The sequence below is a fragment of the Ostrinia nubilalis genome, chromosome 3 (genome assembly GCF_963855985.1).
Source record: "Ostrinia nubilalis chromosome 3, ilOstNubi1.1, whole genome shotgun sequence".
Taxonomy (NCBI): Eukaryota; Metazoa; Arthropoda; class Insecta; order Lepidoptera; family Crambidae; genus Ostrinia; species Ostrinia nubilalis.
This window is the reverse complement of record NC_087090.1, coordinates 396,838-424,432: the sequence shown is the minus strand read 5'-3', so window position 1 is coordinate 424,432 and position 27,595 is coordinate 396,838. Positions and strand designations below refer to the sequence as shown.

General features: G+C 35.9%; 1 protein-coding gene and 1 long non-coding RNA gene across 2 annotated transcripts in view; both read right to left on the bottom strand.

The window, feature by feature from the left end:
• The window catches only part of LOC135087433 (uncharacterized), a 364,186-nt gene that overhangs the window by 127,588 nt on the left and 209,003 nt on the right, over positions 1–27,595 (bottom strand). Inside the window, exon 5 of the mRNA XM_063982190.1 lies at positions 10,614–10,676. The gene's annotated coding sequence lies outside the window, so the exon portion shown is untranslated. The remainder of the gene's footprint in view (positions 1–10,613; positions 10,677–27,595) is intronic.
• On the bottom strand, positions 24,408–25,716 carry LOC135088208 (uncharacterized). Its single transcript, XR_010260968.1, has 3 exons — positions 25,392–25,716; positions 25,055–25,284; positions 24,408–24,872 (listed from the first exon to the last, which is right to left on the bottom strand). It is a non-coding gene; the product is annotated as an uncharacterized LOC135088208 (long non-coding RNA).

The following is a 27,595-nucleotide window of genomic DNA, read 5'->3' as shown; positions in this document are numbered from 1 at the left end:
TATGCACGCTTTTTGAAGGAAAACGAACTAATTGAGAGTTATTCCGCTTAATTGACACTTGACAGGCGTGAACATTTTAATATACGGACATTTACAGTATCAAATTGAGGGGCGGTATTTGTGAGGACGCATTTATTAGTCACTTGGCCAAAGATAAATATAATTTAATACATGTTACAGATATATTTAGCTCAGAGAGAGCGATGAAAAATAAAGAAGAAAAATCAAGAAATTACGTAAATCAAAAAGCCTAGTCCAATATAAGCTGACCTTCTTTTATCACGTAAGCTGATGAGGGTAAAAAAACATATTTCACGCGTTATTCGTGACAATATACAGTCGCCAGCACATCTGACTTACATTTTTTGCAAAATAGCACCCATGGCGACTACTTAAAATGATGAGTGTTTAGTATCATGTGCCAAAAGACCGCATCAAGACAGTGTCACATCATTTCAAGCTAGATGTCAGTGGAAACTGGTGTACCATTTATATTTATCGCAGCCTCTCCCTCGCCGCAGGCACTATCGCGGCGCGATGTCTTGGCTGATAGGACACGTCAACAACTTGGGAGAGACGAGGAGTTCGGACGGCGATGAAATGGACCGAGCTAGTGGATTAGTGGCTTGTCTGGCTTGATTATTTAATCCCATAGACATTTTGGTCAGCAAAATATTGATCGTCTATTGTATTGTAATCATAGCCAATTTTTTGTATTCCTACTATTTTAGATACTCTTTTATTTATGAAGATAAGCCTTCACTATTTTTTATTTTCTTATTTTAATCCCCCAAAAATACCGACCGAATTGAGAACCTCTTCCTTTTTGAAGTCGGTTAAAAAAATTGGGAATGTGGGACAGTATACCCTATGTTTGTTGCTCCACTCTTTTAAAATATTTTTTTACTACAAACTTAACATCATACTCCTGCCTTCCACATCATTAAGCAGTCCATACAAAAAGCACACTCGTACAACAATACAACACGTTCACGTTCGTTCTGACTCGTCTGTCGCTTTACGGCTTCTGTCAGTCGTCATTTTTTCGCGAACACTGGCTTTATGACGCCAACGAGTTATTTTTTACAGGCTTTTACTTCACGTGTTTTAGGCCGAACCTTGTGGCCAAATATAACATGTGGCAGACAGATAATTAAACGAAGATTGGTTGTCATGATACATTCTCTAACAACAATAATGTAGCCCTAAAAATAAAGCCGTCACCAAAAATAATAAAACATTTTCACCGATAATACCAACTTTTATTAAACTGGTTTTATAACGTTGTTTATGCCGTTAGCTTATGTTATTCTAATATTTCAGTACCTACATCAGAAAAAAGAAAGTTACAGTATGCGGTATGTAGTTGTTTGTAATATTACAAATTTTCTATTTTTTTAATTCTATCTCACTTTAATCCCTCTGGCTCTGGGTGTCGCTCAAAAAAGTTTTGATTAAAATTCATTTAGATTTACGACTAGTGCGCCGCAAAAAAATCTTGAAAAAAATTCGGGTGTATTTTGGAGTCGAAATGGAACAGCCGTTAATCCTCTTAATTGCGTGTTCTGTAGAAAAACAGTAAAAGAATTAGTTTCAGTAAGGTCTTTAGTATTCTTAGCAAAATTCCATAGCGATGTCAAGCGTCAGAATGGCGGAATAGGTATGATTTACTACCATCCAGCGCACTGCACGGAAGATCCGCTAACAATAGAACTTCCGTGACATGTGGCTCATGCCTAAGATCAGTGGACGCTCGCACTGGCTCATGCTGAAACAATGTAGTGTTACATTGGACAGCGACAATAATATAATGTATTACATAACATCATAAGAGTTTATACCATCAGTTCTGCAGTTATATTATAAATTCACTCCAAAGATAAGAATCTAGTTTATCAGTCAGTATTTATTTTTAACCGACAGACAGTGGTGACTGAGTTTGTTGCGGCGCTTCTTCTCAGCACTTGCCAAATGTTGGTCTCGAAGCGCTGGTAGGGTAAAAGGATTATGAGACATGTAGAGGCTCCTTATGAGCAAAATGACGATTTGTAAGAACTAATTATTAATCTAAACAAATAAAGAAATTTTGACTTTGACTTAGTATCTCCATTGACAATTGACTTATATTATGGGTTAAAAGTTCTGCTCATGTTATACTGTCACCTGATTTATTACGAGTACTTAATTATGTCTGTTATGTGATCGCGTGAGAAACAAAGTCTACTGTCTGTAACTTCCTTGTGAAAAACGTTGATTTGGTCCGTTTCAGAAAACAACGTAAATCATAATTACAAGAATTAAAAGATAAGAAAGTTTCGGACAATAATTGAGTTTTAATTTTTGTTTATTTGTTACGGAAACCGCCGTTATCTAGTTACATCTAACAAGACCGTTGAAGATCCAAATTGTTAATTCTTTTGATAAGATTTTAATGAAAAATGTTTTGAAAGGCGTGAAGCAATTAGAAAACAATAGGAAAAGTAAAATGAATAGTATTCAAAGTACATTTTGTAATCACTAGACGTGCCTTACGTTACCGTATACATTGATTGCTATTGATCAATCCATACATACGTATAACGTGATTTTGGATCAAATATGGCCCATATAAGCCTCTAGTGCTTGTTGGAACTGATAATAGGGAATGAAAGCGAACTGTATTAAAAAGCTTAAAGGTATTTAAACGTTTTAGTGCTTATTGAAAGGGATTTTGCCTCTCAGGAAATCTATGTATACCACTATCACCACTACTAACTCGGACCCCTTTCAACAGCTCGCAACAAAGTTCAGTTTACAAAGTTAATATTTTATCAAAAACCTAGTGCGAACTTTGCACGGAAATCTAATTTTAGAAAGGTCGGACTTTGTTGCTCGGACAGAAAGACGGTGGAGATTCTTGTCGCTTTAACGTTACAATTTATTTTCTTCTGAAATCTTAGTGTTACAAATATCTAAGTATTTAACTGCTGCAGTAACATTATTTAAATTCGGATGATTTTCAGAGGCAGTCGATTTAAATAAATATGATATTTGCGTAATATGTTGCGTCGGTGGGGCGTATAAAAACACGTACCAGCGTAAATAAGTATCATTCATCATCATTTCAACCAATGACAGAGAGGGAATGTAATTCTTAGGATATGTAGTCAGCATGAACTATGCTTTGACGTTAAGACTTGGGACGCGTTGAGTTTCAAATGCTAAATTAATTATTTCTCAAGTAAGACCGACGTTGCTGGCGGTAATAGAGCTTTTAAGCTTGTAGATAAAAATATCTTATTAGAATTCTCTTTCACTTCGCTCTTTAGAAAAAATCTAATACAAAACCACCTTAGGTAAAGCAAATGCAATAAGCACTCAGACGTTTAAATAACTAGAAACGACACGTCTGACCGAACTAATTTCCGAGAAAATTGCGTTGAGTTTCAAGTTGCTGTATATCGCGTTTAAAGCGGATATTGGACAGTGAAACTTGTATGAAAAAAGTTGGGACTTCTGACAAAGTATACGCAGGTACGGTCAGCATTTAAAAAATGTGACATCTTTTGGAATTTCTTATTTTCATGTCATTTTTAAGTCTTGTACAACGTCGCTTAAGTATGGATCTGCACTCAAATTGGTCTTAATATTGAAATTACACCTATTACAGGCATGTTTCATTACATGTTTGTGTCACATAAGTATTCTTGGACCAATAACGTTCATTTAAACAGAATTCAGGGACCGAGACTTCAGTCAATTCTGGTTCAATGGCACTATAGTTAAATTTACAAAATGTAATTGAAATATTCAAGGCAATACCATGATTTTCTACACAAAGAAACGTCGTAATTCGAACACTTACATATTTCACGTTTACAATGCTAACTGTACGCGATTGTTGCCGGTTGATTTGTATGCGGCGGCGACGCGCTGTAAACTCGAGTGGCTCTAGGCCAATGAGACACAAAGTTGCGGCAACGAGCGCCGTGATGGATCCGTGTTTAATCGAGTATAACTAACTATACTTTACAAGGCGGATGATCAATACACGACGGGAACTTTACAATACGGCCAATTTTAAGAATCGACTTTGAGATTGAGGTCAAATTATATTGTAGAGCCGAAGCGTTTAAGATCGGTTTTCAAGACTTGGATTAATCTTGAGATTTATACATAGTTATGAAAATTAAAAAAAGCATTTTCATAATTCGTGTCTTATGATTAGTCGTATTATTTTAAGCTACGAGTATAATACTTACTTGTGTGTCAATATTATTGTCTTTGTATGCCTAACGTTATATTAATGTTAGCCTTAGCATTTAGTGCCTAGTTAATTGTGGTGGACAAAACATCAACTTTACTGTAAAATTTTACAGTACAGTTTTTAACTGAGTTTTAACAAACTAGGCACCATTTTTACGGCCGAGACGTTTGGCTAAGTAAACAAAACTCTTCGCCGTTTCGTTAAATTGATTACATTGTCTCTTCACAGACAGTTCTTAAGAGTTTGCCAATAAAATACTTTCCTCAAGAGGCTAGTAATATTTTATAATAAAAACACAGCTGCTACTTTAAAAAATGTGAATTACTTACTCAATTGTTTTTGGGCCGACACGGACTAGACCTTCTGAATTATGGATTCAATTTACGACAAAGGACAACCAATTTATGTTCGGTTCCTAATCTAGTCACAGCTAATTAAGATTGACAGGGAATGGTAGATAAGTAAAATTTTATACTAAAATGTAATTAAGAGTGATAGATAACTAATACTTTATGCTTCAAAATATTTACTTTTAACTGAAGTGGATAAATTAAAGAAAACCAACCGAATTGAGAGCCTCCTGCTTTTGTTGAATTCGGTTAAAAAGAATTAAGGATGGATTTGTAACACGAGCAGGTTTATTTTTTAGCGAGAAAATAGTACTGCAGTTATAGTTCTTGCAACTCACGAAGGCGAGTGAGCTTTACTTGTGTGTGTACGTAACGATAGTGTAATGTCTATCAAACTTTTGAAAAACGAACAATAACGGGCCACCACACATGTAAAGCTCACTCGCCTTCGTGAATTGCAACAACTATAACTGCATTACTATTTTCTCGCTAAAAAATAAACCTGCTCGTGTTACAAATCCATCCGACCTTAACACCCTTAAAACTCTATGAATGTTCCACGGAAGTTGGTCACGTTTTGATTGACGACATTGTGGGTGTTTTAACTGCGCACTCCCCACATAAATCAGAGATCGAGCGACGGCGATATTAGAAAAGTTGCCACAATCGCCGACGTGCGCGGCTAATTGCGGCAATCCCGCCGATCCTCCTCCAGCTCCGACTTAATCTTTAACCGCTTAAGCCATCATGGGAACTGCAAACTTCTTTAGTACTTGCCGAAATATTCCAATTAAACGGCGGCGCAGTCTTTTTTATGCTCTTACGACACTTTGAAGCGGTTAAAGGCTGCTTAATAAACCTCTTAGAAGGGTTAATAATGTTAACAAAGTAAATTAGAAAAGTGTTGCAAGATTTAAAAAGACTGATAGACTCAATGTTAAGAATTGAATGTAAATGTATAGGGTCTACAACGCCAGCAGAAGTAGATTTGAATCCTACATGTAGTAAGAGCCTAAGCAGTGACATTAATTTTCTTTTTGAAATTGTTTTAATTAGAAGTCCTTAAAACTAAGAGGAAATCTCTTCGTCAAAGGGCGAAGGCGAATATCCATATGAGTTATTAGTTTCCAGATAGTTATATAATCCAAATCATAGCTTTTGAATAGTAATATGATGGTAATTGCTACTTAAAGTTAGCTCATAACAACTTGCTTTATACGCTCGTTAAATCTTTTAACTGCAGCTTGATTTTAGCAACTACTTATCTATGGCTCGTCGGGGATGACTGAAAAGTTTGGGAGTGATCAAAAATGGGCGACATTGCTCATTACACGCGTCCGGATGTGAGGAGGCTCTATTAGCGGCAGTCGTAAAGGCAGTTTATTGCTCCGATAGAGGACACAAACTTTCTGATTTATACACTGGCGGTAATACCCCCCGCGAGGTAGTTAAAGAAGAGCAGCCAGTGTCCTTCGTCAAGACCAATATTTTGTTCTGTAAAACAATGTCCCCAGTTACCAACATAAATTATGCTTCGAATTTACCTTTAAAATTCACTTAAGCAAACTTTATTCCATATTAAGCAATTTTTGATCAAACGTGTACATTTATTTTTTAAGAGAGAGAGAGAGAGTATCGAGAGAGAGTAAGGCTAAGAACTGTTTGTACCAGTGACTTAGCACGCGTGAGTTCTTAGAATGATCGCGCAAATAACCGCTACGTGAGTTTTGAAACAAAACCGCAATTCCACAACCGCCGCGGGCGCGGGTGAAAATCGCGCCGTGAGTTCTTAGCCAAAGAGTATCCTCTCAACTGGCATTATGATGAAGCGAGTTTCTAGAAGTTGCAATTGAGCCGTACCGTGTTAATTTGAATTCGTAGAAATAAAGCTGTTTTCATTGACAGACTGAATTGTTTGTTCTCAACCTCCTCAACGGTCGAAGTGGATGTACTGATCCTGTCAGTTTGTGTCATCGGCGAGTGCTCTAAGTCTATGGCAGAAGACGCTCTCGAGTAATAGGCCTTTAATAGCGGCCCATAAAAGCGATCGGATTGGCCTCGTTCAAATTTAAGCAGTCGTGTGGAGCACGTTTATTTCCGCGGCCGATTCGTCGCGCCTGATACGGGCCCACTGATAAAATACTCTCTTTCAATTTATTAAGTGACTCTAGATTGATATAAAGACATCAATCCAATATAACTCATTCATGCTTTTTTCTTATATTTTAATATAGGAAGCGTCTTTGCTAGCAAGTTTTAATAGCTAAATTCCACGCTAGAACATTTCATCACTTCTAGTACCCTAATCGAAATCTAGACTTGGACATATTCCCCTAATAAATTAAGGGAACACATGAGGGCAAGTTGCTACCCGCTGAACTGTCAAACGAATACCCTCCACAACTTTGGAATTATACGCGCAATTAGAATATTAGGGGTGTTTGTTTTAGTTGGAATTAAATTTGCAGCGAGCGACCGAACTGGCTGTAAAGAGTCGCTAACGCGCCGTCAATTGGACGCGGTAGTGAGTGTAGAGTTATACGGAATTATTAAAACAAGCATTCCACAACGGGCTGTGGGTTGGTATAATAATAACATCATGATAATTTGAATTGAAACCTTACCAAGAAACTTCATCGAAACTAAACCTTTCTGCGAAATAATTGTGTTCCTAAAATACTCGTATGTTCAGAGATTTGGTGACCACTCATACGTTATAATTTTGATGGAGAAACAAATTATATTGTAAATGAGAGTGCTCTATTGCGCAGCATTTTTGTCAAGGGAAAATTCTATAATATTTTCATGTTGCAAACATATTTGTTTGAGACAGCCATTCAACGAGAGTCTATGACAAAAAATTAAATTAATAACCTGTGTAATCGAATGAAAAACATTTTTAATCAAGCCCCGTTCTTTATCAAAGAACGTTGCTCCAAAACAAAGAACCTAGAAATTTCATATCCGCAACTTGTGGGTAGGAAAGCCGTATAGTTAAATTATTTACAAAATGTAGAGCCACCGTCTTTTAATATCTACGGAGCGCTGCCAAAGGCTGTGCATTTATCGAGGAAATTTAATACATAGACCATACATCCTCAAGCGAACACAGCAGATCCATAATTTAATACGTTCGCGAGGCACTTAGTGTGAGAGATGGTATCAGAATAAACCACCAAATTATTTTGAGAAGCATTATCTTTGTGCTTTCTCTCTTGCATGCAAAGTACTGGATGTTTTGTGTATCACACAATGTTTGAGACAGTTAAGAAGCAAGTTAAGAATTCATAGATTAAACGAAAATAACAGAAATCTTCAGTTTAAAACTTCCAATAAAGATGATAGTTTTTTGTTATTTTTTGACTGTCATCTAAAACAATAATTAGTCTTTATTGTATAATTGTGTTCCCAAATTCACACGAAACACAAAATTCATGACAAAAGTAGTAATAAAACAAACTAGCTTACCGTATGCAAAGGTGCACTATCTCAAAACAACACATAAAAATCCACCCGCAGTCATAAAGAGGGAGCTCCAGAAACAAAAGCAGTAAGCACGGACGGAAGCCGGATGGGGATAATATCAAATTACTGTTTAGGACACAGGTTCCCAAAGGGTTTGTTTGGAATCTTCTTTCTTGAATGGCCCATATACCCTCGGGGGCAGCAGGTTAGGAGGGATATCTGATGTAATAGCAATGATTCGAAAATAATGTCTCGGATGAGCGACGATTATTGTTCCGAGGGTTAGGGTTGTTACTTTGGTTTGGGCTTTTTTGGCTCCTAGTACTTTGTTAGAGTACTGCTAATGAGTATTTTGGGCACCTAAATAGCTGTGATATCAGAGCATTTCTACTTAATAGAGGTTTTTATCGTTATAATTTTATATTTCCCCATCATATTGACAACAAATCACAAAAATCTAACTGTTTGACAATTATGATTACAAACTGTAAAACCAAAATGAAGCTTAGGAACTAAAAACAAAATTAATTAAAACTTCAACTAACACAAAGTTTTAGATACTGAAAATATTTCACTCCTCATAATCTGAATTCATGTCAAAATTCGTTGTTGAGTGCGGCCAACACATATTTCGATGTCAAAGTTAGACCCATTACAAGTTTGGCCATGAAATGTTTACGTCCTGTGTACAGCGCGGTGTTTGTGGGTTTATGGCGTTCTTAATTTGAGAACCGCTGCTATAGAAGCTGCGAGGGACCGAATGGGCCGCAGTCACGAAACCACCAGCTGAGGTGGATGCCTGGACTCAATTAAGCTCGGAGAAAAGGTAAATTATACCCCGTGTGCTATAATTCTGCCAAAAGTAGGTTTTAGCGCAAATAGTTTGAAGATTTGCACAATTTACTACATTGTAGGCTGTAAATTGCTTTGGCTGTCCTGTTGCATTATTATGTCATTTGATTATGACATAATGATTTGAGTATGACGTGTATGATTAAGTAGTCTACTTTGGTTTTAACTCTTTTGTGATTTTTTATTGGAAAAAAGATAGTTAAACGATATATTTACTACCTATCCTAATATATTAGCAAGGCGATCAAAATATCGTTTACTTTTACGACCGAAATGTTACATGAATTTAGCGTAAAAATAAAAATTAACATTTTTATCGACATTGTATACGCACGAAATAGTGGTAACACATTAATTCCAGACATCACACGCGGCGGGTAAGAGGGTTTTATTGAAAAAGCTGCCATTTCGCGTTTGAATTACAAATCACATCGCCGTTTTACTCAAAAGGAATGTTGATTTCAATTTGAAATATTCTAGGTCCGACCGTCGGGGTAGGGATTGTAATTATCGTTCAGAATTACGCCCCTGGAAAATATTTTTGAAACAACTTTGAGTGGCTTTTCGGTCGGCAAAGTTTAAGTTCTAAGTTATCTCCAAGTTTGGACGATGTGGCGGAATTTTAATCGATCTGTTTGCCCGGGAAATTAAAAATAAACAGATTTCCTGCCGGGTGCTTATGGTTTATAATATCATTGGTGGTTGTTGGTATTTTAGAATGGTGTTGTTTTTAGTCTTCTATAATTTTAATTAAGCTCGTCGTGAAATCAGGAGATTCTTTGAAGAAGCAACATAGCCTACATGGAATCATTATTCTTGTAATTATTCGATCATCTCAATGATCAAACTATTCTAAGAAACGAAATACAAAATCATTGTTTAATATCCTTAATTCAAGAGCGACTACTTATTCTATTAATAATAAATTGGCTTTTATAATTTTCTGGGCTAGACAATTACGCTGGCCTTTTCTTTCATATCCAAGAATACAAGTACTTGTATTCTGATTCACAGAAATCACTTTATTACCAGCTAATGACTTGGCAATTGAAATACTTTGTAGGTACCTTAGGTTTAAAACCTCATTATGTTAATTTATAACCATTTGCTCACATATTAAACGCCGTTGAAACATTGTTAAGCAAATAAAATGAAAATGAATATTCAGGTAATAAGTTAGGTTAGATATAAAACCAAAATCAGACGGAATCAGTTGCAAAAAGATCACTAAGTTAATTTTCTGATGTTATTCCATTCTGTCCATAAAAAGTGCATGAAATAGTTTTTTTGGACTATCAACATTTACCGAGATAGTTTTAGCATTTTCTGTTTTAATGAAAAATCGTAAACAAAATACAAATCCCAGTGAAGCAGCGCCTACATGTAGAGATGCGCACATGTTGTGTAAAGGTCAAGTATAGACAGCACATCGTTTCAAAACAGCACCAAAATAGCACATAAGATGTCACATTGTTTAACCTCGACGTGCTGTCGCCTGTGCATCGAACGTCACTAAGCAGTTTTGCACGAAAACTGCTGAATAGTGTAGTCACATGCCTTCGATTTTGGGACATAATATTATCCCACATCTTTCTTACATTATACTTTTTACGGAGGAAAGAACATTCTGAGTTTTGGAAGTAAGGAAAAAAATATGAATAATTATAAATAAAATAACTAACTAATAAAATTATAAATACCTTTGGAAGTGATACAGCATCATCTGCTAGTCCCAATCGAAGCCAAGCTGGCACTATGCATACCTGAAAACAGATAAAAATATTACTTAAATATTTTTGTCGTTACCTACACAATCACATAGGACTACAGCAGATTTGAATTTTCATGTTAAACATCGTAACAGGTACATAAAATTTTTCCTCGTGACCAAACATTCCAGCTAAGTTATCTCCAGCTAGTGCAGCTGTGCAGTGATTTATCGGCGCGTCCCGGTCGCGCCGACTACCGACTACCGACAACACTAGCGCCCGGCGGTTGTTTGTCGGTATTTGGTGTTTTTCTTTGCGCGACAACTTCACACTTATAATGAAGTTCCCCCGATCCCACCGAGACGCGTATTTGCAATTTCTATAACGCGAAGTTTGCACCCGACTCTGACGTAATTACTTCGCAAACTTTCTGTTTATTTACGGCCCCGAAAATATTGTGGATATTTCGGATTACTTCAAAACATATTGTATTTCATAAAGATATACTTAAGTAGGGATATCATTTGGTATTTTCTGCGTTTTTCTAAAATGTATGAGAATGTGTTATGGTACGAAAATAGACTAAGCAGGCTATTTTTATATTACCTAAACAAATCTTTCATTCATATTGTTCACGCTCAAAGATAAAAGCTTGTATTTGCATCTCGATTCACAACAATAAATAAAAGAGTATCTCTTATAATAGCCTGGAGTGTCGTACGAGCATCCATCGGCACTCTGCTTCTAGTGCACTCCCGTGCATAGGTATGAGGCGCCGCGACTCGCTGCACGGCGCTTCTTTGTTTCGCGCCGTTATTACATTCGTGGTTCGCAGCGAAAATTTCAACAAAATTTGCATTTTACTCGTAGACTGAGAGACAGGTATCCGCTGTGAATATAATGGTATGTTTATTGTAACGCATAAAACCCAGCAGGACAAACTATAACTATGACAAACAAAGAAAGAGCTACGAAATCTGGTTCTTTTGGGTATTGAGTTACTTGTATCAAAATTCAGGGTGTAAATGAATAACTCTTGTCTATTTTACGCTTTCTATAGTATCTTATAGTTTGACAAATATCTCTACTAGCTCACAATCAACGACTGCTAGTTGTGTAGATCAAGCCACGAACAACTAGACTTATGTCCATAACTTGTAGGTATGCCTCGAAAGATCCACTTAAATTATTTTAAAAAGTGTTAGTTTCATTTTATTGGCTCCTGGACTATGTAGCGGGGTACTTCATACTAAGCGGTAACTCTTTGTTACAGCGAGAGTAAGTCCTTGTTGCGGGTCTCCTCCACGTTAAATAATTAGCTTTTATAAAATTACGGAGAAGTGAGCCATCCTCAGTCTGGGTCTTTTTAAAAAGTTAGGCAACATTTGCATTGGTTTGGTTTAGTGTTGCAGGTTTATGGGTAATAGTCCTTATATTTTTTGCGTAGTTACAATAGAAAATATAAACTAATTAGGTAATGCACATTTTTAAGCTACGTCATGAGCTAGTCCCTACGAATGTTATGAACAGCACAATTAGATTGATCATCCGGTTGAAACCACCAGGTGGGTGAAACATTCTTCTACTAAGCGGATCTATAACCATCATTTGCAGCGTAAACAACACCTTATTTACGAGCCCTGTATATTTGCTGCTCTTATTTCTTTTGGCAATCAAGGCAACTGTATATTTTTAAAGCCCGCCTTGCGATTAGGCTGTGTATTTTAATTGCTTATTCAGCGATAAGCCTTCAGCCAATTAGCCATTATACGGCAGAAAGTGAGCCGACCGGCGTGATTGTAAGCAATATATTAGTGCACGGAGCGCCTACTGCGAGTTTTTGTTGTTTGAGCGATAATTGAGAGGGTCTGGGACGTAAAATATTTTATTTTACAAAACACATGAATGTTGACATTGACGCTGAGTCTGATTTAAATTAATTATAAGTTTAATTTATCGTAACGGATCTAGAATTCAAATAAAACAGAGGTTTTACGAAACATTCTCTCAACCCACGTTCAAATCGTCAAGTTTTTGCGGACTCAGCACCGCGATTCGTATGTCCACCCGGGTCTCGCCCGAACCCGATAATTTGCCAAATGACGATGAGCGACGGATCTTGTATTAGTTCGGGGGGTGTGGGGTAATGGGGAGAATTACCCCCTGATTGGGTGATCTGATTGACGGAATGTTTCTTGCTGAGGGCGCGTTATTCCGTTTTTCGGGTAATATTGATGTTTTCTCCTTTTTTTCAGCAGTTAATCCTCTGTTTTCAGTCGGTTATACCTTCAGTTGACACCTGAAATACTTATGAACAAAATCAAATTAAATAGAGTCGTATCCATTCAACCGTATTTATACTTCGGTTAAACATATCAATCAACTGTGAAATTATTAATTATAACAAACTGGTTTAATAATTGATGGTTTTTACTATCAAAGCAATATACAAATTCACAGCAACACTAATGCTACAACGGTAACAAGTGCGATAACTTGTAACTTTAAACTTCTTGTACAATAAGTTCCTTTTCAACAAGTAAATTTTAAGTATCAACCTTCGTGCACAGGTATCATTTCGGGGTTATTTACTCTCTACCATGCGCTTTAATGATCGCATTTGCAATAAAAAGGCATTACTTAGTTAAGAACTAACTAAATAGATTAGGTCGAAAGCTCGCGTGTGAAGCAGGTGACCCTATATCATCGAGCAAGGCCTACGAAGTGTTACTTCATAAAGTTATTATAATTGACTTTCAGTTTTTCCAGCTTTTTTCTTTCTTTCTTTCTTAAACAATTTAAAAATAATAATAGATTTTTCTGTCGTTCTCATGTTTAGCACTTAGCTAGCAACACTTTTGTGATGTAAATGGGACTATCTACTACATGGAGAATCAAATAATAAAGAAAGTTCTTTGCTGTTGGAGTGGGCAACTAATATAAAACGATTTGCACGAATACAAAGTCGTGAGCACATTATTATGAAAACTCACTCAAGTATAAGATTACACTGAACATAGATTTTGGACTGATTGGCTCAAATATTGAGACTTGGATTGGCTTGAATATTAAGCTTGAGTGCGAATCGAGCTTTGAGAGGTATCTCATAAAAATTGGTGTTTACTGCATTAAATAAAAATAAACCTTATTCAAAACTACATTCTGGGAAAAAGTATTTTCTCAGAGTCACACCACCCTCGGGAACTCAGTACTTCCAGGAAAAGTAACGCAAAAAGTAGATAAGTAGCCCGGAAAGCAAGTAAAACAATCCAGTTTTATTATTTACCTATCTTTTAGATATTGAGAGTTTTTCTACGTACAGTATCGAGCAATATTGTGGGGGCGTATCTACTACAATTGAGTTAGCCCTAAGTGAATTGATGTCGACGTTTAACGAAACCGAATTAAGTTTCGATAATGACGTTAGCCGCTATTGTTATTTAATTTGCTTTGTTGGTAGTTTGTTTGCGATGCTTTAGATTGAATATGAATAATAATTGAACGAAATGATAGTTTTTATTTATTCAGAATCAAATTTTAGCTAAGCTATGAATATATTAATATTGTTTTGTCTGCGAGCTAGTGGTCTGAAACGTGACAAAACAATAGAAATTACCTATCAAATTTTCATTCCTTTTTGTTACGGTATTGTCTCAAAAACATTTATAAATAAACTGACAATCGTTTGATAAATAGGTTTTTGATCTACTTGAAGCCCGCGATTGTTTAAGTTTCCATTTACAACTTCTTATATAATCACTGTTACTAATTAACCGACTTCAAAAAAGGAGGAGGTTATATGTTCGACTGTATGTATGTTTTTTTTTTCTATGTATGTTCACCGATTACTCCGTCAATTGTGGACCGATTTTCAAAATTCTTTTTTTGTTCGATAGGGTACACTTCTGAGGTGGTCCCATTGTCACCAAGTCAGGATCTGATGATGGGATCCTAGGGAAATCGAGTGCAACCCTCAAATTTTATAGGCACGTATATCGTTTTTCAAACTTTTTCTTAAGTTATTCAAGTATTTGCTCCTGGAAATCATCATCTCATATTGATGAGCTGATGATAGAAGGTAAAACTCCTTAATGCTTAGGAGTTGGAGGATAATTCTTTTAATTTTATAGATAAGTATAGTTTCTAAAGTTATTCAAGTGTTTACATCAGATATTCATCATCTCATCACGATGAACTGGTCATGGTAGGTACAACTCCTTAATGCTTAGGAGTTGTAGGATAATTCTTTAAATATTATAAGTACAAATAGACCAACAGTTGTATTCTTTCATGTTTTTAAGGTGGGCTGACGGTTTAAGGTCTTTTTAGGTTTCCTATATGGTAACCTGTATTTTGTAGGGAATATTATTTTACACTAGACATGAAGAATATGGTCTTAATGTACTGCCTACCTTCAGTGGTAACATCAAGGTAATAATTAGTTAACTAAAAAGCAAGAAATAAGTAAAATTTTATAAAAAAAAATAAAACCGACTCCAAAAAACCTACACTAAAAAGTAGAAAAATAATTACTAATTACCTACTTATTCATTAGGACGAATTAATATTTATGTAGGTCTTGTAGGTATACCATGATTGATACTTTTGGAGTTGGTGCAGGCAAACTTTTATATTTTTACTTTTGTTCACAGGTAATTTAATTAGAGGCGAATATTCTAACACACAAAGACAGTGAGTACTTAATGTAGGTATACCTATTTTAATTAAATGTATGAATGAAACCTTTTGCCTGGCAGTTCCATTATGCCCGAAGCGCTACAACTAGACTTGGGTTTTAACTTTGGATTTTGTCATTATTATTTATATTCTTTCAAAATTCATTTACCAATGAACTCAAAGGTTGTTTGCCCAACCTTTAATTGAGTTTTGAAGATTGGCGTACTTTCAAGAATATCTTAAGTCCCGCGGCATCGAAATCATCACTCAATATCGCTCACCACACTCAAAAGGTTTCCATCGGGAAGTTAATAGAATTATCTATAATAACACTCTAATCCGGCTTTAGAAAAGTCCGCTTGGCGGCGCCACCGTCTGCGGACAATGCGATGACGTCACCACCCAATATGGCGACTGGATAATCCTCACCGGGCTACGGATGTATTATGTTAATTTTAATGAAGCTGTGTTGGCTTATCATTCTTTACACTCGGGATGGTTTCATTGCGCGGCTTTGCCTGATGGCTGCTCGCTGGCTTAAGTGAACTACGTGTTCAAAATAAACGCTGATTAAGCGTAAGTGTTTTAGCAATTGCACAAATGGGTGCGCTGGAGTTAAAGATAAAACGAGCATTTGAGTGTTTAAAAGGCCACGCTTCGTATCTTTTTACAAAGCGACGTTAACGAATTCAGCACGGCAACACGATATCATTCAACAATATCTTTTTGCTTTTTATTTGCCGCGCAGAGAAGCCGTGTGTAGGTAGGCTTTTTTATAAGTGACGAACTTTATAACAAGTCTCTTTAACACGTGCTGGGTTTAGGTAAACTTTATTGATGTACTCTCAATACATATTTGTATAGCAAATTTGACTGTTATTATTTGAAAATTTTTATTTATAGGTTTGCATTTTCCTTAGTTCGTTGGTCAGTCAACAGGTTTCGCCAGTGTTATGTCATATTACACTTACAGCTAGGACTTTGTGATCTGCTCTTGCAAATCCACTCTATGTTACTTGCAAAGCAAGCCAAGGGCCGAGGGTCAAATCAATATGCATCCCCTGGAGATCGGGGTGCGAGATATCCGTATTCCACACCTACACTACTAACTATACCACAAACTGCCCCCGAGGGGTTATCTGAACAATAAAATTTGTTTTGTAAAGTTCATTAAAAATAAATTTGTAACATCGAAAATAATTTGAGAGATGAGAACAATAAAGCATAGTAACACGATATCTTACATGAAAATTACTTAAAAAACTAATTTTCAAGTTTTAATAACTTTACCGACCGAATTTTTTGTTCCAGCGTTCGTTTTAAGGTGAAACCAAAGTCAGTGTTGAAAAAGATCTTGTATCATTTTCGTACAAGATTTATGAATTAAGGGTCTAATCACTATGAGCTACCTTCATTTATCTTGAAAGATAGGCCGTCAACCAAACTTGGTTCAGCATGAACTTTAAACATATGTTTAGGTGAGGAGCATGGCACGAAAAGGGTTACGACTTTGATTTGTATAAAACTTTAAGAAATGAATAGTGAGGACTGAGGATGAGCAAAATATCAAGTTTATAAGATCTGAAAGCTATGTACCTTGTGGAGTACAAAGCTACCGCCCGTATTCACAAACATTACCATGAGGTCTCACAATGCGCGTGGACGCACAGGGTGACACACGAACCAATCACAGAGCTCTATTCAAAGCTGTGCGTTCGATTTGCTGCTTCACTTAAGCAAGCATCATTTGTGAATACGGGCGTACCTGGTTTGAATGTTTGCTGGTTCGAATTCCTCTAGTGTAATTTTTCAACTTTTTTTTAGTAATATCTGGTAGCCGTAGTAGTTCCGACGCTAGTTATTAATGGGATAGCTATATTTAATTTACTAATCCGACCCTATATACGACACACTACCGAATTCTGTATACCTTTATTACCTCCAAACACACTTTATTCCCAAAATACCCTGTAGATGTAAATAGCGATCGCACAGATTAAACGTCTGTCCTGCCTAGGGTCGGGTCGCCCTCGGGACGCCGGCTTCGTGACTAGATTGCTAGGTAAATCTTGAATCCAGCAAAAAAGACTCGGCAAAAAGAATGCTTGAATTATTAAAACGAGAACTTTTATTGTACACTGTATTTTTTTAGACACACTCTTTCTATCAATCACTGGGAATACAATATTAGAATATTTATTAGGGTTTTAGCATTTTAAATGCTAAATCTATTTCAAACATGATTTTAATCTTGATAGAGTCGAATGCTATTAATATTTAATAGGCTTTGTTGTTATTGGTTGCAAAAAATATTTTTATCAGCTTAGGTATCAGTGAATAAATAACGTATTGAACAATCTTCAACAAAAGAAGCAATTCCCCAAAGTTCGCGTTACGCTCGAATACAAAAGGCCTCAAAACCTTTAGGTTCAAAGGTTTAATATAAAACTTTAAAAATACGTTAGCTAAAACCCTCAAAAGTTCCTCTCGGCAAAGACCGGTGAGAGTGGAACATTCGTGCGGGCAACTTGCGGAACAAACCTTTATTGAACAACTAATATCCGGACTTGGCCGCGGTTGAAATGCACCCGGTTATGAAACACGCAGAACGCGTTTACGGACAAATACCAAAATGTAGGTGGGTACAGCAGCACTCTTCGGCAAAGGGGAAAATCAGACTAGCTTTTAGTAACAACAGTTAACAGTTTAAAATATTGACAGCAGTAAGTGCGTGTGCATGTACAGCATGATACGTGACCCGTAAAGTGACGTCTATCAAATACTGTACATGTACATACGAGTAGATATACTCTATCTAAACACTTTCACTTATCGTGTAGTTAGTGCGTGTGCCAGATTCTTATACCTACAGTCTATGGATATTTGTATTTATAGACAAAAAAAGAACATCGTTTTATTGGGCCACCAAGGTGGCTCGAGCTATTTTATGATACCTTTGTTCGAGGTTTTACACGAATAGAGCTGTCAAAAGCCATCACGTGGACCTCCTTCACGTTCGTACTTTGCGTGCACAGGCAGGAAGGGATAACCCACTTCGGTCTAGATTTGTTTCAGCCAGTTTGTAGCCCAATGACTGTACAAAGCGCTCCGCCGCGGCTAAAGCGGCACCGTGTTTGCAACTCGGAGTTTAGTCGATTAAATCGACTTTTAGTCAATTGCAAATTTGGAACTTTGCAATGGCAACAGTGAAAGTTTGTTTGTTACTTCTCGCACTGTTTAGTCAAACAAATCGGGTACCTACTTGGCAATTATTTGCATTAAGTTTGTTAGAACTTTTGCTGAAATCCTTTCAATACTTTTGTAGTAAATACAAACAGGTTTCAAGAAAACACCAGCTCTATTAAACCCTTTCTGATGTTCCTCAGTTTATGTGTAAATTACTATCATACACACACAGTGCACGATTAGTTCTATTAAATAGGTGCGTATGATAATGTTAGAATACGAAACTTGACATGGATAGGTATTTCAGAATATTGAATAAATGCCGGTGCATCTACAGGCTCGGTAGTCTGTCAAATTAATCTGCTTAACAGTGACCTTAAATAACCCAGATAACGGCGGATTTTAGAAGGCACATCCTTATAAAGCACAATAGACGATTTCTATACTCCACCTCGGCTTTTGTTGAACTTCGATTGATGACAGCATCGCGCCCTAACTTCGCAGCCGATGCTTCAGAATGCACTCGCGCGGCTTCCCCTTGTTCGCAACTACATTCGTTTAGCCGGTTGTAGCCTCGTTTCTATTGTAGTAGTGGTAGCTATCTTGTGGCCTACATTCTAGTTTCTATTTCGCAGAACTTCACTTATTATGAAGTCAAACTAATCGATGAAACCTTTGCTGAAATTTATTAAAGCTACTGCTTTTGGTGCTAATATTTAGAATTATTTACACTAATAATACAAAGCTGGTGAAGGTCGCGGGAAGCACCTGGATGCGGGTAGCGCAGGACCGGTCTTTGTGGAAATCCTTGGGGGAGGCCTTTGTCCAGCAGTGGACGTCATTTGGATGAAAGGAACGAATTTGATTCTCGATGCAAGTGCAAATGAAAGTTTCCTGGATAAATTATTCAAAGAAGAACGGTCACGCCCCATACAAAAAAAACCCAGACCCGACAGAAACGAGACATACCTCAGTTTTTTTGTCATGTCTTAATTAGTTAAATTATATATTTTTTATATTCGAAATCTATGTATAACACCAAAATATTACCCTTTGTTTTTGTTTAGGCGTTATACAAAAACTAATACAAAATGCCTATTTATCACCAAAATTGGTAAATGTATGTACCTAAATGTCTATTACAGCTGCTATGGAATGTATCTAGGTGACCTGGAGATACAGCCGGATTATACAGGATGGTTATACATATGGAACGATAAGTGATCTCACTCGATTATTTCTAAACTATACAAGATATCGAAAAACTAGTTACTGATTCTGAAAGTGCTTCACGAGCTCTTTCAAATGGTACCAATAATAGGTTACAGATTATGGAAGCTGGTAACATTGAATTTTTGGATTTTATAACTTCTCGTTTCCACCCTGTATAATCCAGGCTGTATCTCCAGGTCACCTAGATACATTCCATAGCAGCTGTAATAGACATTTAGATACATACATTTACCAATTTTGGTAATAAATAGGTATTTTGTATTAGTTTTTATATAACGCCTGAACAAAAACAAAGGGTAATATTTTGGTGTTATACATAGATTTCGAATATAAAAAATGTATAATTTAACTAATTAAGACATGACAAAAAAACTGAGGTATGTCTCGTTTCTGTCGGGACTGGGTCACAGATGACCGTTCTTCTTTTGTCATTAAATGAGACTGTTTTGCCTTGTTAGCTTTTTGTCCGAGTCACATAAGCGCAACATTTGGCTCATATGCCCGCATTTATTTGCATATTAACGCGACGTCATTTTGTCGGCCATGTTATATCGCCCATTTGTTAGTCAATACGTCACTCATAACTCGAGGACTTTGTTATATCATTTACAAACTAAATGGCTTTCACTGATATAGTATTATGCCATTATTTTGTAATGGATGATGTGGTAATTCAACGAATTGCTTATTTAAAACGACAATGGAAAATTAATAGCTTTATCAATGTTTATTAGTATATTTTCAACAACTAGGTAAGTAAGCCTGATAACTAATATTAGCAATTATTTACAACTTTATATCGTGAACTTGTTGGTTCATATTACCTAATTCTTCAAGTTCTTAATGAAAACGCAATTAAAGCTACATCGACATATAAATATTTCCTGGCAACTTGATGCGTAGAAAATCAATAGTCTATGAGGCAATCGACTTTTAAATCCGTGACAATATAGGGTGCACCTGAAAAAGGGATACCTACAGAATTTCAATATTTGTGGTAAACACGTAACGTGTCGGCAACACGCCGCAGTAACTTGCGCTGACAGCTCGCCGCCGACCTTTTGTGTTTGGAGCTTAGGATTTGCCGAATCCGCCAGGCACCTTCCAATATCAAATTCGATATGTCTCAATTCTCCGCCGAGGAAAATACAATAGACGTCATAGCCTTCTCCATCTCAGCTTACTGTGATACCCTGCGAAGAGATTGATTTTATTTTGAACAAATAATACATCAAACCAGGGGTGTCGGTTTAGGATTTCAAAATATTATATCTTCTTTAAATTGTACATTTATCAAGTACCTTTTTTGCGTGTACGTACACTGAAATCATAATATCTGTATACCACAATTATATTTCACATTATTGTAAGTATAATTTTTAAGTGAGCTTAGGTACCTACGCCTACGAGTACATCACAAGTCAGATAATATTTTAAAATCAAAACTCAATTCGAATTTACTAAACTAGACAATAATCTTACTTGACGTGACACAATTTTCATGGCGTGAAACATAATTACAATATGATTTTATCTGATAATAATACAGGGTGTTTGGCGCATCGTGTGCCAAAATGATTTGGCGGATAGAATGGGTCATTTCCTATATTTTCAGCCTCCATAACACGTTCCATGCCAGGCGGCTACTTTTATATTAATTTTTTAGTAATTTCACCAAAATACCCAAATCGCACCATTTAATTTGGATTTTTAAAAAAACTACTAGGCGTAGCCACAAAGTAAACATTTTGTTTTGACGTGCATTGATGTAGGGTTGCATCAAATCTAAATTTACTGGCAAATATCATCTAGTTTTTTTAATTCAGCTTTGAAGTTTTCCGAAAAGTTAAAAATGAACTGAACATTTAAGTTTACATGGCTATAATTTTTTTTTTAAAAAGAGATAGCGATCTTCGGATTTTATCAAAACTTCTCTAGTCTATCCCCATTCAAACGGTATACTAATCTTGTTTAAATAATAACAAAAACTTCACAAATTCCTTAAATTAGTGCATTGACTACTCGGACTGATTTGCGAAAGGACAATGTTCATTTCTGGCCTGGCGTGGACAAGCTGCTAATGAAAATATGAATTTGCCAAAAATTTTTAATTAATTTTTAAAGTACTCACTTAGTGTAACTTTGTATCAATTTGCCTTTATAAAAATCCAATTTAAATAGTACTTTATGTGATAATTACCACTTCCTGTCTTTAACACTCAAATCAGTGTTGCCAAAATGAATCTTATCGGTAAGAATCGATTCATATCGATTGTTGTTCGACTATGACAATTATTATTTTTTTAAATACGTATTCATTAAAATGACATTTATAAAACCTTTTTAATATTCTAATAACACTACCAAAAATATTTAAATAACTAAATGAAACCTTATTTCACACACACCTCATTATACACCTTATTTCGAGTCATCAAAAATACAATCGATTTTTATATCGATTATTTTTATTCATCACCACATTATTAGCATGGCAACACTGAAAATATTGTCACAGCTGTTATCTGTCATTCGCTTTGTTTTGTATTTTTCATCGTGAGTGTTGTTTAGTTCTTAAAACCAAGTTTTTGCCAAAATAAAAGCAGAAGAGTGTTGTATAAGTTTCCCTTTTGACGTCTTTATTTTTTTGACCATGGTCCTCGATGCTTCCCTTCCCGATGACCCTGGCATACTCTCGAACTACGAATCTCACTCAACCAATGACCAATGGCTCATTTTCGGACATCGAACCTTGCCTAAACGCCGACCACGGCTTACGTATGGACTCCGACCCGAACCCCAATGTTAACCCCAGCCCGATTTTGGATAATGCAACTAGCAATTCCTCAACCCCATGAGGAACCTATGATATGTATCAATTGTATAGCTGACATGATGCAGAGGAGGCGACATAGCCTAGAGCTTATTAAGTTCAGTTGGTTATAATGTCAGTGGATGACTCCTCAGCTGGTAAGTTATTGAATGAGCGTGTGGACTTGTTGAATACCTTTTACAATGTATTTGATCAACTACCTTTACCGTAGATTACCATAATCCTAATAAAACTTTTTTTTTAGATTGATAACAGCAGTGTATGTTGTCACTCATGTTGGACCGTGGCCACGGTGTGGCTCTGCACCAATCAAGGACAAATAATATTTCAAATGAAGAAGCAACCTCTAGCACTGGTCACTGTTAACGTGGATTGTCTTTGTTACAAATACGTTCCATAGACTGCATATTAACACGGAAAGAGAATCACATATTCGAAAATAATGTAATAATGGAACAGATTTCACCTTATCAAGTAAGTTTTTTTATAATTATTTTCATTATATTTTATTAAAGACATTGGCTTGATATATTTGAACAAAGTGTATATTTTTTCTATACAAATACTTCTTACTGATAGATAAAAATTGACATCATATCTCAATATCTTAAAGAATGAATTTTGAATGATACCATAATTAATTTCTTTGTTTCAGCTGCGGGGATCTGACCAAATATGTCATCCTTAAGTGGCAGTGAGCTGATCGAGCTGCTACACATGCTGTGGAGCCCCAACAAACACATGATGGGACGAGGATTCATTTGCCCTGATATTGGCCGAATAACAGTAGGTTGCTGTGCTGATGTTATGACAATTTTGTGGTTTTTGAGCTGGGCAAGGTATCAGGAACATGTATTTCCACCTGCCTAGTTCCTAGACAATATTTTATTGACCCATGAGTCAGATTAAAATAATAATAATTAAAAAAAATGGTGTTTTATTTTGCTTCTAACCTTTCTAGTCTTAATCAAAAAAAAATTTTTTTAAGTACTTGGATACAAAATGATATTTATATTCTGTTTCTTACTGGTATAGACTATTTAATAAATAACAAATTACATGCTGTAATGTCTGTCCACCTCAGGCCAAAGGTCCCATACTAAGTGGGCATAACCCTTTGTGTTTATAGCCCCTTTTTGTGTGAATAGCACGTAAAACACCTACCTACAGGTAAAAATTATTTATCTCATGCAATGTTAAAACCTTTTCCCTATCGTTTTTCAATGTGGATTTCTTGAAATTAAAGACGAAAATAATTATTTTGTGGTTAAAGATATTTATTTCTCAAAAAGATTACAATGCAATCACTTACAGAGAAACATTCACAAAAAGAGAAATGTGGCTATTGTTGTTATAGTTATTGTTGCATACGACAACAGTCGAAATTAGATGAAGATGTCGTGAGTGTATACGTTGCCGAGGCGGACATTTTGAACAAAATTTGTAATAATTAATAAACGATCAAAATAATTATTTTCGTCTTTAATTTCAAGAAATCCACATTGAAAAACGATAGGGAGAAGGTTTTAACATTGCATGAGATAAATATTTTTTACCTGTAGGTAGGTGTTTAACGTGCTATTCACACAAAAAGGGGCTTTAAACACAAATTTCGCAAATCAGTCCGAGTAGTCAATGCACTAATTTAAGGAATTTGTGAAGTTTTTGTTATTATTTAAACAAGATTAGTATACCGTTTGAATGGGGATAGACTAGAGAACTTTTGATAAAATCCGAAGATCGCTATCTCTTTTAAAAAAAAAATTATAGCCATGTAAACTTAAATGTTCAGTTCACTTTTAACTTTTCGGAAAACTTCAAAGCTGAATTAAAAAAAAACTAGATGATATTTGCCAGTAAAGGGTTATGCCCACTTAGTATGGGACCTTTGGCCTGAGGTGGACAGACATTACAGCATGTAATTTGTTATTTATTAAATAGTCTATACCAGTAAGAAACAGAATATAAATATCATTTTGTATCCAAGTCCTTAAAAAAAATTTTTTTTGCTTAAGACTAGAAAGGTTAGAAGCAAAATAAAACACCATTTTTTTAATTATTATTATTTTAATCTGACTCATGGGTCAATAAAATATTGTCTAGGAACTAGGCAGGTGGAAATACATGTTCCTGATACCTTGCCCAGCTCAAAAACCACAAAATTGTCATAACATGAGCACAGCAACCTACTGTTATTCGGCCAATATCAGGGCAAATGAATCCTCGTCCCATCATGTGTTTGTTGGGGCTCCACAGCATGTGTAGCAGCTCGATCAGCTCACTGCCACTTAAGGATGACATATTTGGTCAGATCCCCGCAGCTGAAACAAAGAAATTAATTATGGTATCATTCAAAATTCATTCTTTAAGATATTGAGATGTGATGTCAATTTTTATCTATCAGTAAGAAGTATTTGTATAGAAAAAAATATACACTTTGTTCAAATATATCAAGCCAATGTCTTTAATAAAATATAATGAAAATAATTATAAAAAAACTTACTTGACGAGGTGAAATCTGTTCCATTATTACATTATTTTCGAATATGTGATTCTCTTTCCGTGTTAATATGCAGTCTATACAACGTATTTGTAACAAAGACAATCCACGTTAACAGTGACCAGTGCTAGAGGTTGCTTCTTCATTTGAAATATTATTTGTCCTTGATTGGTGCAGAGCCACACCGTGGCCACGGTCCAACATGAGTGACAACATACACTGCTGTTATCAATCTAAAAAAAAAGTTTTATTAGGATTATGGTAATCTACGGTAAAGGTAGTTGATCAAATACATTGTAAAAGGTATTCAACAAGTCCACACGCTCATTCAATAACTTACCAGCTGAGGAGTCATCCACTGACATTATAACCAACTGAACTTAATAAGCTCTAGGCTATGTCGCCTCCTCTGCATCATGTCAGCTATACAATTGATACATATCATAGGTTCCTCATGAGGTTGAGGAATTGCTAGTTGCATTATCCAAAATCGGGCTGGGGTTAACATTGGGGCTCGGGTCGGAGTCCATACGTAAGCCGTGGTCGGCGTTTAGGCAAGGTTCGATGTCCGAAAGTGAGCCATTGGTCATTGGTTGAGTGAGATTCGTAGTTCGAGAGTATGCCAGGGTCATCGGGAAGGGAAGTATCGAGGACCATGGTCAAAAAAATAAAGACGTCAAAAGGGAAACTTATACAACACTCTTCTGCTTTTATTTTGGCAATAACTTGGTTGTGAGAACTAAACAACACTCACGATGAAAAATACAAAACAAAGCGAATGACAGATAACAGCTGTGACAATATTTTCAGTGTTGCCATGCTAATAATGGGGTGATGAATAAAAGTAATCGATATAAAAATCGATTGTATTTTTGATGACTCGAAATAAGGTGTATAATAAGGTGTGTGTAAAATAAGGTTTCATTTAGCTATTTAAATATTTTTGGTAGTGTTATTAGAATATTAAAAAGGTTTTATAAATGTCATTTTAATGAATACGTATTTAAAAAAAAAAATTGTCATAGTCGAACAACAATCGATATGAATCGATTCTTACCGATAAGATTCATTTTGGCAACACTGAAATGAGTGTTAAAGACAGGAAGTTGTAATTATCACATAAAGTACTATTTAAATTGAATTTTTATAAAGGCAAATTGATACAAAGTTACACTAAGTGAATACTTTAAAAATTAATTAAAAATTTTTGGCAAATTCATGTTTTCATTAGCAACTTGTCCACGCCAGGCCAGAAATGAACATTGTCCTTTAGATTTGATGCAACCCTATATCAATGCACGTCAAAACAAAATATTTACTTTGAGGCTATGCCTAATAGTTTTTTTTTAAATCCAAATTAAATGATGCGATTTGGGTATTTTGGTGAAATTACTAAAAAAATTAATATAAAAGTAGCCGCCTGGCATGGAACGTGATATGGGGGCTGAAAATATAGGAAATGACCCATTCTATCCGCCAAATCATTTTGGCACACGATGCGCCAAACATCCTGTATATCAAATCAATAGCTTTACATTTTTGTTTGTGTCAATCACTCCACAGTCGTGGTAGTACACTGTAAATCAGTTTCCGAAGAGCGTGAGGCCATCCGCATTCAATAACAACCGCGACGCGATCGATGGGCCTATTTCATACATAATTTAGAGGGTAGAGGGTTGTGAGGAGTGGTGAGCGGGGTGAGAGTAGTTAAGTGTTAATCACATAATGTAGTGTTCAGAAGATAATGGTTTTATTTTTAAAACGCTGTTTATAAGTATTCGGGGCTTTCTGATTAATCCTATTGATTTATGGAAAAATATTATTGAATGCTGATATAAAAATTCATTAATCGCTAGCTAGAATATAAGCATCTTCTTATAAAGTATAAAATATACGTTTCCAGTAATAGGTAATTACAGTTGCTTTTGGAATATTATTTTAAATATGAGGTCAAAATACCCGGTTCTTCATAAGTAGGTCACAGAGCCTACCTACATATTCTATTCAATTCCGTACACAGACGTTTTTTGGCACCCACACTAATAACTAAGTCCTTTACATAGAACATTTGATTGACACGGCCGAGCGAGTGTACGCGCCGCTTTGATCTGCAATAAATAGCTTTGAAACGTACTCGCACTCGCGGAGTTCAAACCTGTAGTTGCGCTTTGATGCCGCCGTTTGAGCGGGAGGTGACCAGGTACCTATGTTATCGATATCCGTAACCGTAACCGAAACTATCGGATATCTGAAATAAAAAAATATCCGTAACCGAAACCGATTCAAAAGTTTCGGATAAAGGTGGAGTCTGAATCTTTTTTTTTATATTGGTTACTTGTCTGGCATTCCCTGGCACCATCTAATATCCCCACCTGTTTTACCTTTATCATAGGTGTCGTCATAGTACATAAAGTGGCTATGTGGGTCGCGCAGCATCTTGCTATCTGAATTTCACCTTTTTAAAATTCTAATATCCGAAATTATCCGAAACTTTCGGATAATCCGAAATGATTTCATATCCGTAACCGTAACCGAAACTGGTAA